The 15,518-nt window shown below is 34.8% G+C and overlaps 1 pseudogene; it reads left to right on the forward strand.

Annotated features, from left to right (window-relative positions):
* Positions 1 to 1,888: 1,888 nt before the first annotated feature.
* On the forward strand, positions 1,889 to 2,640 carry LOC143638612 (pseudouridylate synthase RPUSD4, mitochondrial pseudogene; annotated as a pseudogene).
* Positions 2,641 to 15,518: the final 12,878 nt, after the last annotated feature.

Below are 15,518 nucleotides of genomic sequence, written 5' to 3' on the forward strand. Positions count from 1 at the left end.
TTCCCCTTCTTGGTCTATTCCCTAAAGACCTAAAAAGAGCATACTACAGGGACACTGCTACATTGATGTTCATAGCAGCACAATTCACAATAGCAAGACTGTGGAACCAACCTAGATGCCCTTCGATAGATGAATGGATAAAAGAATGTGGCATTATACACAATGGAGTATTACTCTGCATTAAAAAATGACAAAATCTTAGAATTTGCAGGGAAATGGATGGCATTAGAGCAGATTATGCTAAGTGAAGCTAGCCAATCCCTTAAAAACAAATGCCAAATTACTCTTTGAAATAAGGAGAGTAACTAAGAACAGAGTAGGGAGGAAGAGCATGAGAAGAAGATTAACATTAAACAGGGATAAGAGGTGGGAGGGAAAGAGCGAGAGAAGGGAAATTTCATGGAAATGGAAGGAGACCCTCAGGGGTATACAAAATTACATACAAGAGTAAGTGAGGGGGAAAGGGAAAAAATACAAAGGGGAGAAATGAATTACAGTAGAGGGGGTAGAGAGAGAAGAGGGGCGGGGAGGGGGAGAGGGGGGATAGTAGAGGATAGGAAAGGCAGCAGAATACAACAGACACTAGTATGGCAATATGTAAATCAATGGATGTGTAACCGATGTGATTTTGCAATCTGTATACGGGGTAAAAATGGGAGCTCATATCCCACTTGAATCAAAGTGTGAAATATGATATATCAAGAACTATGTAATGTTTTGAACAACCAACAATAAAAATTTAAAAATAAATAAATAAATAATAAAAAACTATGTTGTTTGTCACATTCTGATACCTGTGTTAAAAATGAAGCTTTTGTGCAAAAGAGGAATTCAGTTATGTAATTGTATCTGTGACAATTGGATATTTATGAATCATCAAAAAAAATTATATGGGTGACAGAACAACAAGGCTATTTGGCGAAATAACAAAATACACTCTAAATTAATTTCTATCACAGTAAAGCTAACATTATAATTTCTCTATTTGTCTCTCTGTCTTGCTTCAATCTCCTAATTTAGAAATGCAGGAACATTTTTTTTTTTTTTATAGGGGAGTACAGGGAATTGAACTGAGGGACACTCATTTCAAGGGTTCTTAGTAAAATAAAATAAATCTAATGAAAATACTATTTATCCTTTGAAACTAGATTGAAATTTTATGAACAAAAACCACATAATTTTATTCAGAACTTAAATTTTCCTAAGTAGTTTGTCAGAATCATGACACTCTGGAACCATTAGTCCTAAAATAAAATATCTTTGATATAACAATGTAAGATAGCCAAACAAAATATTGGATGTCTAGTTAATTTGAATTTCAGATAAACAATAAAATTTTTGTCTGGTATAAGTCGTTTCTGGAACATATTTATACTAAAAATTCTGAAATTAAAAGTTATCTAGATATCTTATATTTTCATTTTTCAAATCTGGCATCCCTGTGTATTGATCTTAAATTTTTAATTGTATCTGTACGTCTTTTTTAGCTGTTGTGATATCTTAAATCTACCATCTGAAATGTCATTTTTTTTAGTGGTTGTTATCAATGCCTTTATTTTATTTATTTATTTCTACGTGGTGCTGAAGATCAAACTCAAGGCCTTGCACATGCTAGGCAAGCACACTACTGCTGAGCCACAACCCCAGCCCAGTCATTGTTTTTTGACAATAAAATTTTTCACATTATTTTCATTTTAATATAACAAAAGTTAATCTAATGACAATTAACATGACTTATTTTAAAAAAAAAGCTTTTATCATATACAAGGGTAAAATTTATTTAATTCCTTTTATAGATATAAGCTCAAAATCCATGTGTCGAGGAAAGTATTTTTTGAAATTATAGTAAAAATATTATTTTACTACATCACAAAAGAAAACACCAAGAATGAAATTGTTTTTATCAGAAAATCAGTTTGAGTTATTTATCTATGAATATATTGTAGCTATATTTTTCTATCCAAGGATAGAATACCATAGGCATAAGGTTTTGGCTTGAGAGAAGGATGTAGCAAATCAAGTCGAAGAGTTATTTTGAAACCATCAGGTGGCTAAGAAGTACTTGGCCATTACTGTGTGTATACATGTCCCTGTGCCCACCAAGGAGTTGTAAATATTCCCATCATCCAGAAGGAGGTGCAAGACCAGAAACACCACAAGATGTCTCCACCTCCTGAGCTACCATGGACAGAGGAAAGATGGTGAAAGTGTGCATCAATCAAAATGCCCATGTTGGTGTAACTCAGTACCAGGTGCTAAGCAACGCTCTTATCTTTGCCCTCATGGAGTTCCAGCCTGTTACTGGAGTGAAACATCAAATTTGAATTCACGTGTGTTTTAGATTGGTTTGCTCAGTCCTTCGAAAATACAAGTACTCAGATTAGAACAAGTTGCCCCCAACCCCAGAGACTTTCTGTTGGTATTTAACAAGTTGAGGCTGAAACAGTTGAAGGCACACCACATCCCCCTTTATCTGCTTGCCTGGCAGCTGACCCTGCTCTGGTGTCCGGGAAGGAGGAACTCTACTTGATCTGCAGACATCCTCACTTCTTTGTACATTCTATGCACTGTCTGGGTTTAGAGATGCCAAAACAGGATCAAATTAGGGAGAATGAAGCTGGGCATCTAAGAGCACAGTGAAGACTTTTGGACAGTTTGACTCCTGAACTCTACTTTGTTTCATGTACACTTTTAACTTCTCTCTTGGAACAGTATCCAGAAGTGCCAGGTAGAAAATTCAAAAAACTCAACTGAATCAGGGATTAAATGGAGAATATAATCTATTCACTGAGAATTTGGTCATGCTATGAAAAAGCCTGCTGGAAATCTCCCCACCACAGGGTTTCTTTGCCAATATGCAAGAGAGACCAGGACCAGGGTGATTAGTGCAGTAATGGGAAAAGGAGAATGGAAGGACACAATCTGTGGTCAGGAACTGTTTTCATCCCACAGAAAGCTCTGTATCCATCAGGAAGATTCCTGTCATTGTAAAGAACATAATGGTTAAAAACATATTATGAATTCAAGAAATTGTTTTCTCCTATCCCATGGTTACCTCACTGCACTAGTGATTATGGAGTATAGGAAGGGAGTGTTCAGGGTCTGGTTGGGGTTGGCCATTTGATAAGAAAGCAGATATAAATTGGCAGACAAATTATATAAATAAGTGAAGCTGGCAGGGTGCAAATCAGTAGTGTGGATAACAAACCAAGTAGCTCACAACTTTTTAATAATTGTTTAAAAGTTGTTGCCCTGTGGGAGCATATTTTCTATTTTTTTTCAAATTATCAGGAAATCTAGATACTTATGTGAAATCTCCTAATCCATTGCCAGCTTAAAAAAAATTAAAAGACACTTAGCTGAACCTATTTACAGAATGAATTTTGTCTGCAGGTTGATAGTTAGCAATCTGTGTTTAATGAATGGTTCAGAAGTTTTGGGAGAGAAGCCATCTTCAAAGTTTGGGATTAGTAGTTGGCATTTCAATTGCCTAAACTGTATGCCTTTTCTAGATATGATATTGTTTTGGTTAATCCATAAGAATGCGATTATAAGGGAGCTACCATTTAAAACAAAAACAAAAACTTTGTTTTGGAAGCAAACTTCCTGTTCTTAGTTCTCAGGACTGAGCTGGCCATGTGCAACACCAATAAGATACAAATATTTTGGCCTCCCAGCTCATTTTATTCATCTAGTTCTCTTTTTACTTCTTGCACACAGTTCAATATTATACATAGATACATTGCATACTACTTTGGGCTGAGCTGAAGAAAGCTGGAGTGACAGCACCATCAGAAGGAGAAGCCCCAGAACAACTTTTATATGTTACCTCTGTTTCTAAATTGTCCCTTCTATTCATGATTTCTTATTCCACAGTTTCAGGCATACTGCTTACTTTATTCACACCAAGATTTGTTCTCTGGTACTTACATAGCTTAAATAATCTTACAGAGAAATAGTTAAAAATTAAAGCTTCATAGAGACTAAGAGTGGGAAATGTCTGTGGGGTTTTATTATGCTAAATAGGAGATATCATGTTAGTCATGTTTTTACTCACTGGGCAATCTCTTTTCAACTTTGTTCTTTTTCTGTAGGTATCATTTTTATCATTTTATCCAAAGAAATTATGTTTTTAAGTTTCCTACACTGCTATAGCACATACAGGAGGCAAAAAATAAAAAGTGCTTAAGACTATTTAGAAAAATGTGGAAGAATTCATAAATTAAGAGAAAAATAACAAATCTGAAGATAAGCATTTTTGCAAAGAACTTAGAATGATTCAGAAATTATGTAAGCAATTAGTAATAATTCTGAATATGAAGTGAACTTTGAATAAGTTTATAAAGAATGTAATGTTTTTTAAAAAAATACTAATTCAGGATTTAAGATATGGTAGAGGTCATGAGAAATAAAATTGGACAAGCTAAATAACATCATAAGAGTAATTCGTAATATGATGGAAAGGGGAACATTCTTAACTACAATGTAGTTTCATTAATTTTTAGAGAACAGAATAGATATTTTCAGAAACATCATTTAACACTAAGACTCCATTGTATAAATTATCCTTAAGAAAAATGTTTACAAGATCATTAAAAGTTTTATCATACAGTGTGAATTAATTCATTTCATTTAATTCTTTTACACTCTGGAAATACCTTTCTTGAGAAGCCCTTGCCAAACAGATGCAAGGAAAATTCTGGAACTGTGAGTAACTAGGATGGATTGCCTTTTAAAGACAAAGACAATATAGAGCTTTTAAAGTGTCTTACTATAGCATTACATTTATCCATCCCATCTTATCTCAAAATATTGAATCTAAATTGAATCCTGAATAGAAAATTTGTCTCTGAGTCAGCACCTTACATGATCATTTCAGCTTTCTTGCTACCTTTGCCTTTGCACAAAATTACTCAGCATTTTAGTTACATCATCATAATACCTTTGAGACTTATCAGCATTTACAATTTTATGACCATCCCAGATAATCTGTTTCAGGATATCTATGATGACATGCAGCAATCTGCATTTTAACAGGCAAAATTGGAAATCCTGAGATAATTAGATGGTCAAAAAATAAAAATCCTAGCATACTTGGAACTAAGAAAAGTAGTCCCCTTTTCTCCTTTCAGAGGTACTTGTTTATAATTAATCTACTAAGTGTTGACCACTTTCAGTTAGGATAGTGTTTGCTTTCTATTGCCATCTTTAGGCAACATTGCTAATCGATAGCTGTTAGTTTATGGTTACTCAGATAATATCAATACAAGTGTTTAGTGTTCTATGATAAAATTCTATTATTCCTTAAAATAGAATGACCTGTGAAAATTTGTGTCTCTCAAATATTAAAATGTATCAGTGTATATGATCATATTTTTATGTTTTTAATAAATTTTAATTTTCAGTATCCTTATCTAGTTCCAAACCAAATAGAAAATTAGCCTATCTTGAATATCTGGCCAATTAATAATGGAAATTAATTTTGCAGAGTCAATATTGGAGGTTTACATTGTACCCATAAAGGGAAACATTCAGGTTTTTAAACATTGTTGTTTAAAATGAATATTTCATCAATAGCATATGAATGATAAATTGATTAATTCTTAAGATCTATTCATTCATATGAGTATGAGGCCATAATTATATATTTATGTATACCCAAACACCAACTGCTTTGTTACTCTACTGAAAATTACTCACATATGACACTATGCTTTATTTATTATTTACCTGTCAGCACTTTACGTCTCTTAAATCAGAATTTCAATTTTGTAGCTGTATTGATTCTGAATCAATATCATACATTATAAATTAAGCCCCCACATCTTCTTAAACATTGTAAAAATTATGCATACTATTATAAATTGTGATCATTCAGGTTGGGTTCAAAGAACCACAAATGATAAGCAATATTTGCCTATTATTTGCCAGGATATTCTAAACCTACTTGTATATCTGAATTTGAGCCAGGGTATTGATGTCTTAGGGCTCTCACTGTGATATTACATTAAAAAGCAAAATATTAGTTACTAGACTAGTAGATGCTCACATACAGATTTATCTAATTTATTTTAAAACATTTTTTTCTGTTCTTATGAGCAAGGTCAGTTCACATACAGCATATTTCTTAATAATATCTGCTAATAAATGTTACAGGACTACAAATAAACAATATTAAAGTGAACTCTCAAAATACTTCTTCCAGAATATAAAAATTATTGTTATAATTCATAACATTTTACTAATATCTAGTGAATGATTTTGACTAATGTTGGCTACTTCTGAAATACTACATAATATACAATGCCTTTACAAATAAATTATACACCTGAGTGTTGGTTTGTGTACATTTATTTTGTGTGTGTTTTTCATCAGATTTTCTGTGTGAAAAGGGAATAATGTTTTATTGACCTTTATAGTGGAATAATATGCAACATTGAATTTGTCAGGGAGTAATATCAGCAAAAACGAAGACTAGAAAGCCCTAGTACTCAGATCCTTGCAGAAACACTAATTTAATACATGTAAGAAAATATCTTTATAAGAAGTACAGAATGCAGTTGACAAGTTCCAAAAGCTCAGAAAAGCACAAAATTGGGAAAAAGCATATTGAAACATACTAAGAAAAGCAATTTCATTTTATATTCATCACTCCTTTCCTAAAGCCAGTTCAGCTCAAAGCACTGAGGAATCACCTTGGTTCATTACTCCTCCAAATGGAGGGAAGGAGTTAGTGGACCATATTTGAAATATCCCTGCATTTCAGAGCACTGTCAAAATGACCTCTATTTAACTAATCCAGAACAATGACAAAACTATTAGCTAAGATTACAGGGATAGTGATATGATATAAATATGTCTCCCCAAATTTTTCTATTGGAAACTTAATCCCCAATGCAATAATTTTGCTAGTTGGTGCCTTTGGGGAGGTACTGAAGCCATGAGGGCTCTTCCTATATTGATTATTTCAATTATGAAAGGGCTTTAGAAAGAGAGGTTGTTAGCTTTTTGCCCTTCTGTCTCTTCCACCATGTGAGGATACATCATATTTCTCCTTAGAAAGATACAGTATTCATACATATTCTTAAAAACAGAAAACATTCTTCACCAATAAAACCTACTGACCCCTTGATCTTGGACTTCCAGCCCCCAGAAATATAAAAAAAAATGTTTTGTTCTTCATAAATTATCCAGTCTTGTGTATTTTTATTGTAGCAGCACAAAGGACACAAAGATAGATGACATGGATAATATGGCTGTGAGAGAATAGAAAAAGGAACAAACACTGCAACTTCCCTCCTCTCCTGAAGGAAGATGAGGATGTAAGCATGCAACAATATCTCATTCTTTTACTGCAGTGTCCTAGGGAAAAGGGGAAGGTCGCTCACTATGGCCAGCACAGCTCTGCAAGATTGGAAGAAAGCACAAAACCTCAGACTTCTTTCACATGACACGGGGAAAAGTATAGCATACACATCCATAGAAAAGTTTTAAAGACTCTTAGATACTATTGTAAGGCTGAGTAAAAAGTGTTTCCCTCTCAAAATAATTCCCTAAAGACTGATAGGATCCCAGAAGATAATCAGAAATTTCTAACTGATAATTTGGAAGGCCAGGACAGTATGAAATGACATATTCAAAGGGATAAAAAAATTCAGCCCTAAATACTATACCATGCAAGTCATTATTTCCTAAAGGAATGAGAGAAATTGCTTTTACCCAAACAAAACTTGAAGAAGTTCATCATGCATACCTTATAAGAAATGGCAAAGGGAGTTCTATATTGAAAGAAAATGATGCTAGGGCTGGGATTGTGGCTCAACAGTAGAGCGCTCACCTAGCATGGGTGGGACCTAGGTTCAACCCTCAGCACCACATAAAAAAAAAAAAAAATAAAGGCATTGTATTGTGTCCATCTATACCTAAAAAATGAATATTTAAAAAAAAAATTAAATGATACCAAAAGCAATAAGGGATCATTGGATAGCATAAAACTCATTAGTAAAGGTAAATATATATACATATATAATACTTTAATATTGCAAATTTGATGTATAAATCAATTTTAATTCAATATATGAGTTTAAGGATAAGTGTATTAAGAATTAATATAACAACACAAATTTATTAGAGTACATACAATACACAAAATATAAAATTTGACATCAATAACATAAAATGTGTGTTGAGGAAAGACATAAAAATGTAATGATTTTGTATGATACTGTAGTTTATGTGTATCAGTTTGAAATTGACTGTTATATCATAATTTTTTTATGTAAGCCTCATGGAGACTGCAAAGAAAATACCCATCAAAGATTCACAATAGAAAAAAAATAAAATAAAAAGAATCAGTGAGCCAAGCACAGGGCACATCTAAAATTTCAATGACTCAGAAGGGTGAGGCAGGAGAATTGCAATTTCAAAGACAGCCTCGAGAGAAGGAAAGAAAGAAAGAAAGAAAAAAAGAAAGAAAGAAAGAAGTGAAAGACAAAGAAGAAGACAGGAAGGTAAGAATAGAAGAAGAAAAGCACTATAAATTGGACAGAAAACAATTTGTGAATTGAAAATAGTAAGATGTTTTTCATATGCATATTTTAAATGAAGTGAATATAGCTCAATCAAAAAGTGTAAACTGGTTAAATTATTTGAAAAGAAAAAGAAAACAAACCATGTGCTATTTAGAAGAGACCTACTTTATACTTACAGACACTCTTAAGATGAAAAGAGAGGGACAGAAATGTAAATGGCAAAGAAAAGAAACCAGGGTGATGATAGTTATACTATACAAAATAGGCAATAAATTAAACACTGGCACAAGGGACAAAGAAAGAAATAGTATAAAGGTATGAGAGTGAACTCATCAGGAAGGCTTTAAGATTATAACCATGTATGTATAAATTATCAGACTGTTGGTGGCACATGTCTATAATACCAGTGGCTTAGTAGGATGAGGCAGGAAGATTGCAAGTTCAAGGCAAGTCTCAACTGTTTAGTAAGGCCCTAAGCAACTTAGTGAAAGCCTATCTTGATATAAAATTTAAAAAGGGATGGGGATGTAGTTTAGTGATTAAGTGCCCCAGGGTTCAATCTCTGGTAATAAATAGATAGATAAATAAATAAATAAAATCAGAACGTGTATTGTTTCTGCTGAGTATACACGTACTATCATTCAGCATTAAAATGAAGGAAATTCTGAAATATGTGACAATATGGATGAATATGAAGGATATTTTGCTAAGTGAGATAAGATAGTCATCAGGGACAAGTTCTGCATGCTTCTCCAAAAAATGTGCAATGTAAAATGATAAAAACTCATAGAAGCATTGTCTTTTTCAGAAGATGGTAATAAGGAAAGTATGTAGATGTTATTTAATGCCTTTAGTGTTGTTTATACAAATGAATAAGTTTTAGATGTCTATTGCATAATGTAGAACATATAGTAAACAACACTGTATGGTATAGTTAAAAATTAAGAGAGTGTGTCTCATGTCCACCACTTGTGTGTGCACACACAAAAGGTGGACATGAGAAACTTCAGGTCATGATGAATATATGGAAATATTTAGATTGTGATGATATGATGATAATTTCACGTGTGTATGCTTTTATCTAAACACAAAATTATATGCATTAAATATGCATGTATATGTGTGTATGTGTGTATGTTTGTGTGTAATTATCTGATGTCTCATGTTGAGTTTTCTTTTTCAGAGTTAATAAAATAAAAATTTGTTAGCTGATCCATGCATCCAGCCTTTTCTTAAACAATTTCCTGTTGGTAGTCAATAACATGAAGACAAACTACTTTTTTGGGGTGCCAAAATTTTGCCCTTTGGATAAGATTGAAAAATTCAGAAATTTTCAAGATCTTTTAATACATATATTACTTTTTGACAATTATGTTACAAATTCAATGAGTATTTCTAAGTCCAAATTTCAAACTACAAAGTACTGTTTTAATAGAATCATCTTACAAAACAATTAATTTCATCTTTCCCAAGGGTTAGAGAGACCTTATATAATTTTGTTTCCTTGTCAAATCTAATTCTACAGCTTCTCTAAAAATAGAAAATTATAATGCATGTGGTCTACCAGCCTTAGGGAAACATCAAGCTCAATTACTTCTACATAATAATTCATTTCCACCAACTCTTTATTATGCACCCTTTATCAACCTTAGAATTGTAAAAAAAAAAAAAAAGATGATTAAAGTGGTTTTCAGTGACCCCTTCAAACAAATTATAAAGAAGAATTTTAACCTAGGGTTAATTTGAATGAAGTAAGACATACAAGAATTTTGTTAAAAATAAGAAATCTAGGAGAGCTATATGCTTTTGTGCACATCACTATGCCAGTAGAAAAAAAAAGTTTTAATTGTTGTATATATGTGCTTTCATAATCAAGAGGCAATGGTAGTAAACTGGTATAGACCCATTAAAATTTTATTTTGTTAGGGATTTTTCATCACCTTTCAATCAAGAATTAATTTTTATTGTATTTACATACATTTTGAAATGAAAAGTGTTGTATGAACTACCTACCTTCAGGGCTTGTGTATTTAGAAGCTGTCATCAGGCAGATCTTCATTGGAAGAGAGGGTGTTTATAATCCTTTGTAAAGTGTCTTTTTTTTTAATTTAAAAAAACTTTAAATCATAACTTATTTTCTTTCAAGAAGTTAGTTAAAACCCTTCTGGTGAAAAAAAAAATCAATGCATATTTTGTTTCTGTCTTAAATTTTTGAGGTTTCTTGACTTATTTCAGAAGTAGCCAAGACCAAATCATAGTACATAAGAGCAAACTGTTCTATTTATTTTTCGGAGGTAAATAACAATATAGTCAGGAATATGTAAGTGATCTCAGATTCAGGTCATGTGTCTTGTAAAGCAGACTAATTGGAAAAAGATTTTCTTTAGTTTAAGCAAGTTTTATTGGATGTAACTTTCTTGAATAAGATCTGAATAAAGTATGGAAATACAATTAAATTTCACTTAATAGCTATTCAGGATATCCCCCAAATCAAGTGGGTTATGCACCCCCCCCAAAAGGGCACACCTGGTATGTAGCTTTTGAATTACCTCTTTAAACACTGTGTTCACCCTGAGGATCAGTTTCATAGCCACATGGACAGCAGTCCCCTGTGTTTCTCCTTTGTTAGCAAAAAATGAAACTGCTTTTTCCTTTTTTCCCCTCAAAACCTTTCTTCATTTATGAATTGGTACTGAGAAGGATCAAGCTTTTTGTAACAAATCGGCAACACATATGAGATCTGAGAGCAGCAGCCCCACTCTGTTTTTCTTGAATAGGTGTGGTACTCCAAGCAACGCCCCCTTCCATGCTGAGGATGCAAGATGTCTGGTGAACTTTTTGAGAGTCCACTGCTGGAAAATCAAGAAAAGGTGTGAGTTTGCCTCAGGCCAAAATGAAGGAGCTGTTCCTATAAGTAAAAGGCAGAATCATCTCAGCAGATGCCAAGTCTCCATTTGCTTTTGGGAACCCCTGTCTTCTCTCCCTGAACAGTAGGGGTTTTTCCTTCAATTGGTCTACTTTGAGAAAAACAAAACTTAATGCAGTAAATGTGTGAAACCTTGGATGTCTGGTAAGTTCACTTGGGGCACACACTGAGACCCTTGATTGCACATATCTGGTTCCCCTATATGGGAACATGTGATCCCTCTTCCTGGAAATATCTGTGACACCACTAACATAGGAGTCATAGTTAAGTGAAAACATGAAACTTAGGGAATCCCCCTTTACCATCTGGTCTGTCTGTTTTAGAGGTTCTCATCTGTCAGCCATAATTTTGGGGAGCCTCTCTGGTTGTATGTCTCTGTGTTATTGTTTATATCTGTTACTGGCTTTTAAGACATGGACAATGCTGTGTTGATCCTACTGGTAGTCTCTTGGGAAAAATCTTGACTGAAATGGCCACCTATAGGTATAAACCTGTCTAGAGAAAAATATGATGTTTTACTATAATACAATCAGGACTTTGACTGGTTTAACAAATTATACAATCTTGCAGTTTTAGAGTTTTCTATCAGAGGCAAAGTGAAAGAGATTTTTTTATGTGCAGGCATTTATGCAGTTGCATGATAAGGAGTCTGAATAGCTAGGAACTAAGTCAAAAATGCAAAAAGGCAATGTCTCTGATGTGCTATAGTAGCAGAACACCAGAAGAAAGGATAAAAAAACAATTTTAATCCCTTTCAACCCAGTGCTGGTAATCCTGGCACTGATTCTCAGTCTGACCCCAGGCAGCTGCAGATCATCTCATTAGGGATTAGGGACACCAATTTTAGGCTTGAGGAACAAAAACCAGGAAAGCTGCCAGGGCTTTAAGAAATGGGGAAAGAGGACCTGGCCTCTGCCCTGCCTTTGTGCTCCTTTTGCCCTTGAGTGGTGGAGGCTACTATCCACAAAGTATGTGGAAATGGGTTCAACACTGTTAGATTGTGACTTGGGGACAGGAATGGTCTCCCTTTTAAAATCTGACAGCACACCCCATTTGGTCATGAAATATTTGTTTCTGGGGAAAATATTTTTACTCTGACAGCATCCCATCAAACTAAATTTAAGGGTGGACTAATCGGATAAACACCTATACACAGAAAAGAAAAAGAAAAAAAAAAAACAGCTTGCAGCTTGATAGGAGATGGGCAAAGTAAAGAAAAAAATGCAAACTCCTGAACTCTGAACAAAAGCAGTAACTATGAAAATTGGAGGAAGCAACTAACTACAAGTTCCTAAGGTTCAGCTTGAAAAGGTAGAGACCTTGCCTGGACTGCTTTGGCTAAACTGCAGCTGCATCACAAACAGCAGGGGTTGTGCTCACATAGAGATAAAGAGGAGTCATCTGTCTGGACTCAGCCCTATGGACTAAGCTCCTCAGGCCCTAACTATATCATAAAAACTGAGACCAAAGCAGCCTGTGCATGCTCCCCCACCTTGGGAGCCTGAAACAACTGAATCAACTGGTGAGTTTTTTACATGCCAGGAGACACTTCTGGTGGAGTGCATACTTGCTTTCTACAGACCTGAAATACAAGGACCTCCTTGAGTCCTCATGTTTGCAGTCACCTGTCTTTGGTTCTGTTGGTTTTTGCAGAGAAAGATCCCTAACAATGACTGTATAGTTAATGTGACCAACATTAGACAGAGTGCCCTGGACATAAGAAAAAGAAGATTCAGTGGACAGAGGTGACAAACTGACATGAACTCCTTACAGCTAGTTGATATTGTCTTTATGGTATATAATTTCTGTTAAGAATAGAAACTTTGTCAGCCTCTACAAAGGGATCTTCCAGGGAGTCTAAAGAAAAGGATGGAAAGGGTCTTCACCATTTAATATCAATATACCCACCATAAGAAAAGACCTCAAAAGTGGTTCTGGGTAAAATTAATGGTGAGAAACTCACTTAATATTGATATCATTGTGATAAGACTGACAAGCCAGGCACCACAAAGTCCTGTGCTCTAACTCCTTGAATATACCATGGGAAGATATCAATGAAGGCACAGTTTTTTTATATGCCAGATTGATCCCTCTCCTGGAGTGAAATTTGTTGTGTAAATCAATTACTCAGATAATCTTATCGAAAAAGCAATAAATCTATTTGCAAGAAACTCCAGAGTGCAGGGTGATTCCAGCTCCTGTGTGCCATCTGGGAAAAGGAAACAAAGCCTGCTCTGTTGGAAGTCTGCTAAAAGTAAATAAGGCCATTTGGGCAAAAGGAAAGTTGACTAATGTTATATTAATCTAGAATTTGAGAAGGTGGTAATAGCTCCAGGCAGAAAGAAAATATCATTAAAAGGAGGCATTAATGGGAATCCATCTTTTTCTGGACAAATTTTTAAAATATAGATTGAGTTGGCTTTGCCAAATACCCAACAATATTCTGCCTGTTAAGAAACTTCACTGTGGCTAGGCACTATGGAGCATGCCTGTAATCCCAGCAGCCTGGGTGGCTGAGACATAAAGATCTTGAGTTCAAAGCCAAACTCAGAAAAAACAATGCACTAAGCAACTCAGTGAGACCCTATCTCTAAATAAAATACAAAATAGGGCTAAGGGTGTGGCTCAGTGGTTGAGTACCCTTGAGTTCAATCCCCAGTACTATGGCTGGTTCACAGTTTCAGAGTTAAACCATGCATTTTTTTTTTTTTTTTTTTTTTTTGCTATCCCCTTGCAAAGGAAGTCCAATAACTATATGCTTTTGAGTGTTAGGACCCCATACCAAGTAACTACCCAGTATTTCTGGACTGTTATACCTTAGAGATTTAAAATTTCTCCTACTCTGCTGGGCATGGTGGCACACATTTGTAATCCAGTGACTTGGGAAGCTGAGACAGGAGGATCATAAGCTCAAGACCAGTCTCAGCAACTTAGCAAGACTCTAAGCAACTTAGCCAAATCTTGTCTGCCGCAGTCTGGCTGGGCACAAATCACGAGCCACTCAAGCAGGAACAAACTTTATTTCCAAACCCATGCGGCCCTCTCAGGCACACCACACACCAACCAGAACTCCCTCCACCAGGGCTCCGTGAGAACTCCATGGGAACCCCGGAGAACTCCAAAGTAGCGGGCACCAGAGGCAGCAGGAGCTGCCCTATTGCCAGAGCCGCCCTATTTCCGAACAGCAGGGGTCTATATACAACTGAATACACAGCCTGTTTCTTTCTTTTTCTTTTTCTTTTTTTTATTGTTGGTCAGCCTGTTTCAATCCAGCATCATCCAGTCACAGCAATTATACACAGCTTAATTATCTCATCTTTTTTTTTCTTTAGCTTCTCTTCTTTTTCTTTCTTTTTTTTTTAAATTTTTATTGTTGGTTATTCAAAACATTACATACTTCTTGACATATCACACTTCGATTCAAGTGGATTATGAACTCCCATTTTTACCCCAAACACAGATTTCAGAATCACATTAGATACACATCCACTGATTTACATATTGCCATACTAGTGTCTGTTGTATTCTGCTGCCTTTCCTATCCTCTACTATTCTCCCTCCCCTCTCCTCCCCTCCCATCTTCTCTCTCTACCCCATCTACTGTAATTAATTTCTCCCCCTTGTTTTTAATTATCATCATCTTAATGGCTCGCCTCTCAACCATTACTTCTGGCAAAATGCCAGGGGGCCATTCCAACTCGGCTGTGGCTCTCAACACTTGTCTCAAAATGTTTTTATTTATATGCATCCTAATATCTCAGCCTATATATATATATTATATATATATAATATATATATATATATATATACATCCTAATATTTCAGCCTATATATATAGGTGGCTAAGTGGTTAAGTGCCCCGGGGTTAATTCTCAAGTACTCAAAAGAAAAAAAAAATAACCAACTCTGCTTAATGAAAATCAAGGAAAACACTGAAAAGGAATATATATTGGGAATTCCTTGGAAGTATGTGGCCCTGCTTATAGCCAGCCGCATCTATGGACACTTTCTTTCAGACACTATTAGTACAATAAACCATCTACCTTCATGTAGATATAAGA

Source organism: Callospermophilus lateralis, chromosome X (assembly GCF_048772815.1).
Source record: "Callospermophilus lateralis isolate mCalLat2 chromosome X, mCalLat2.hap1, whole genome shotgun sequence".
Taxonomy (NCBI): domain Eukaryota; kingdom Metazoa; phylum Chordata; class Mammalia; order Rodentia; family Sciuridae; genus Callospermophilus; species Callospermophilus lateralis.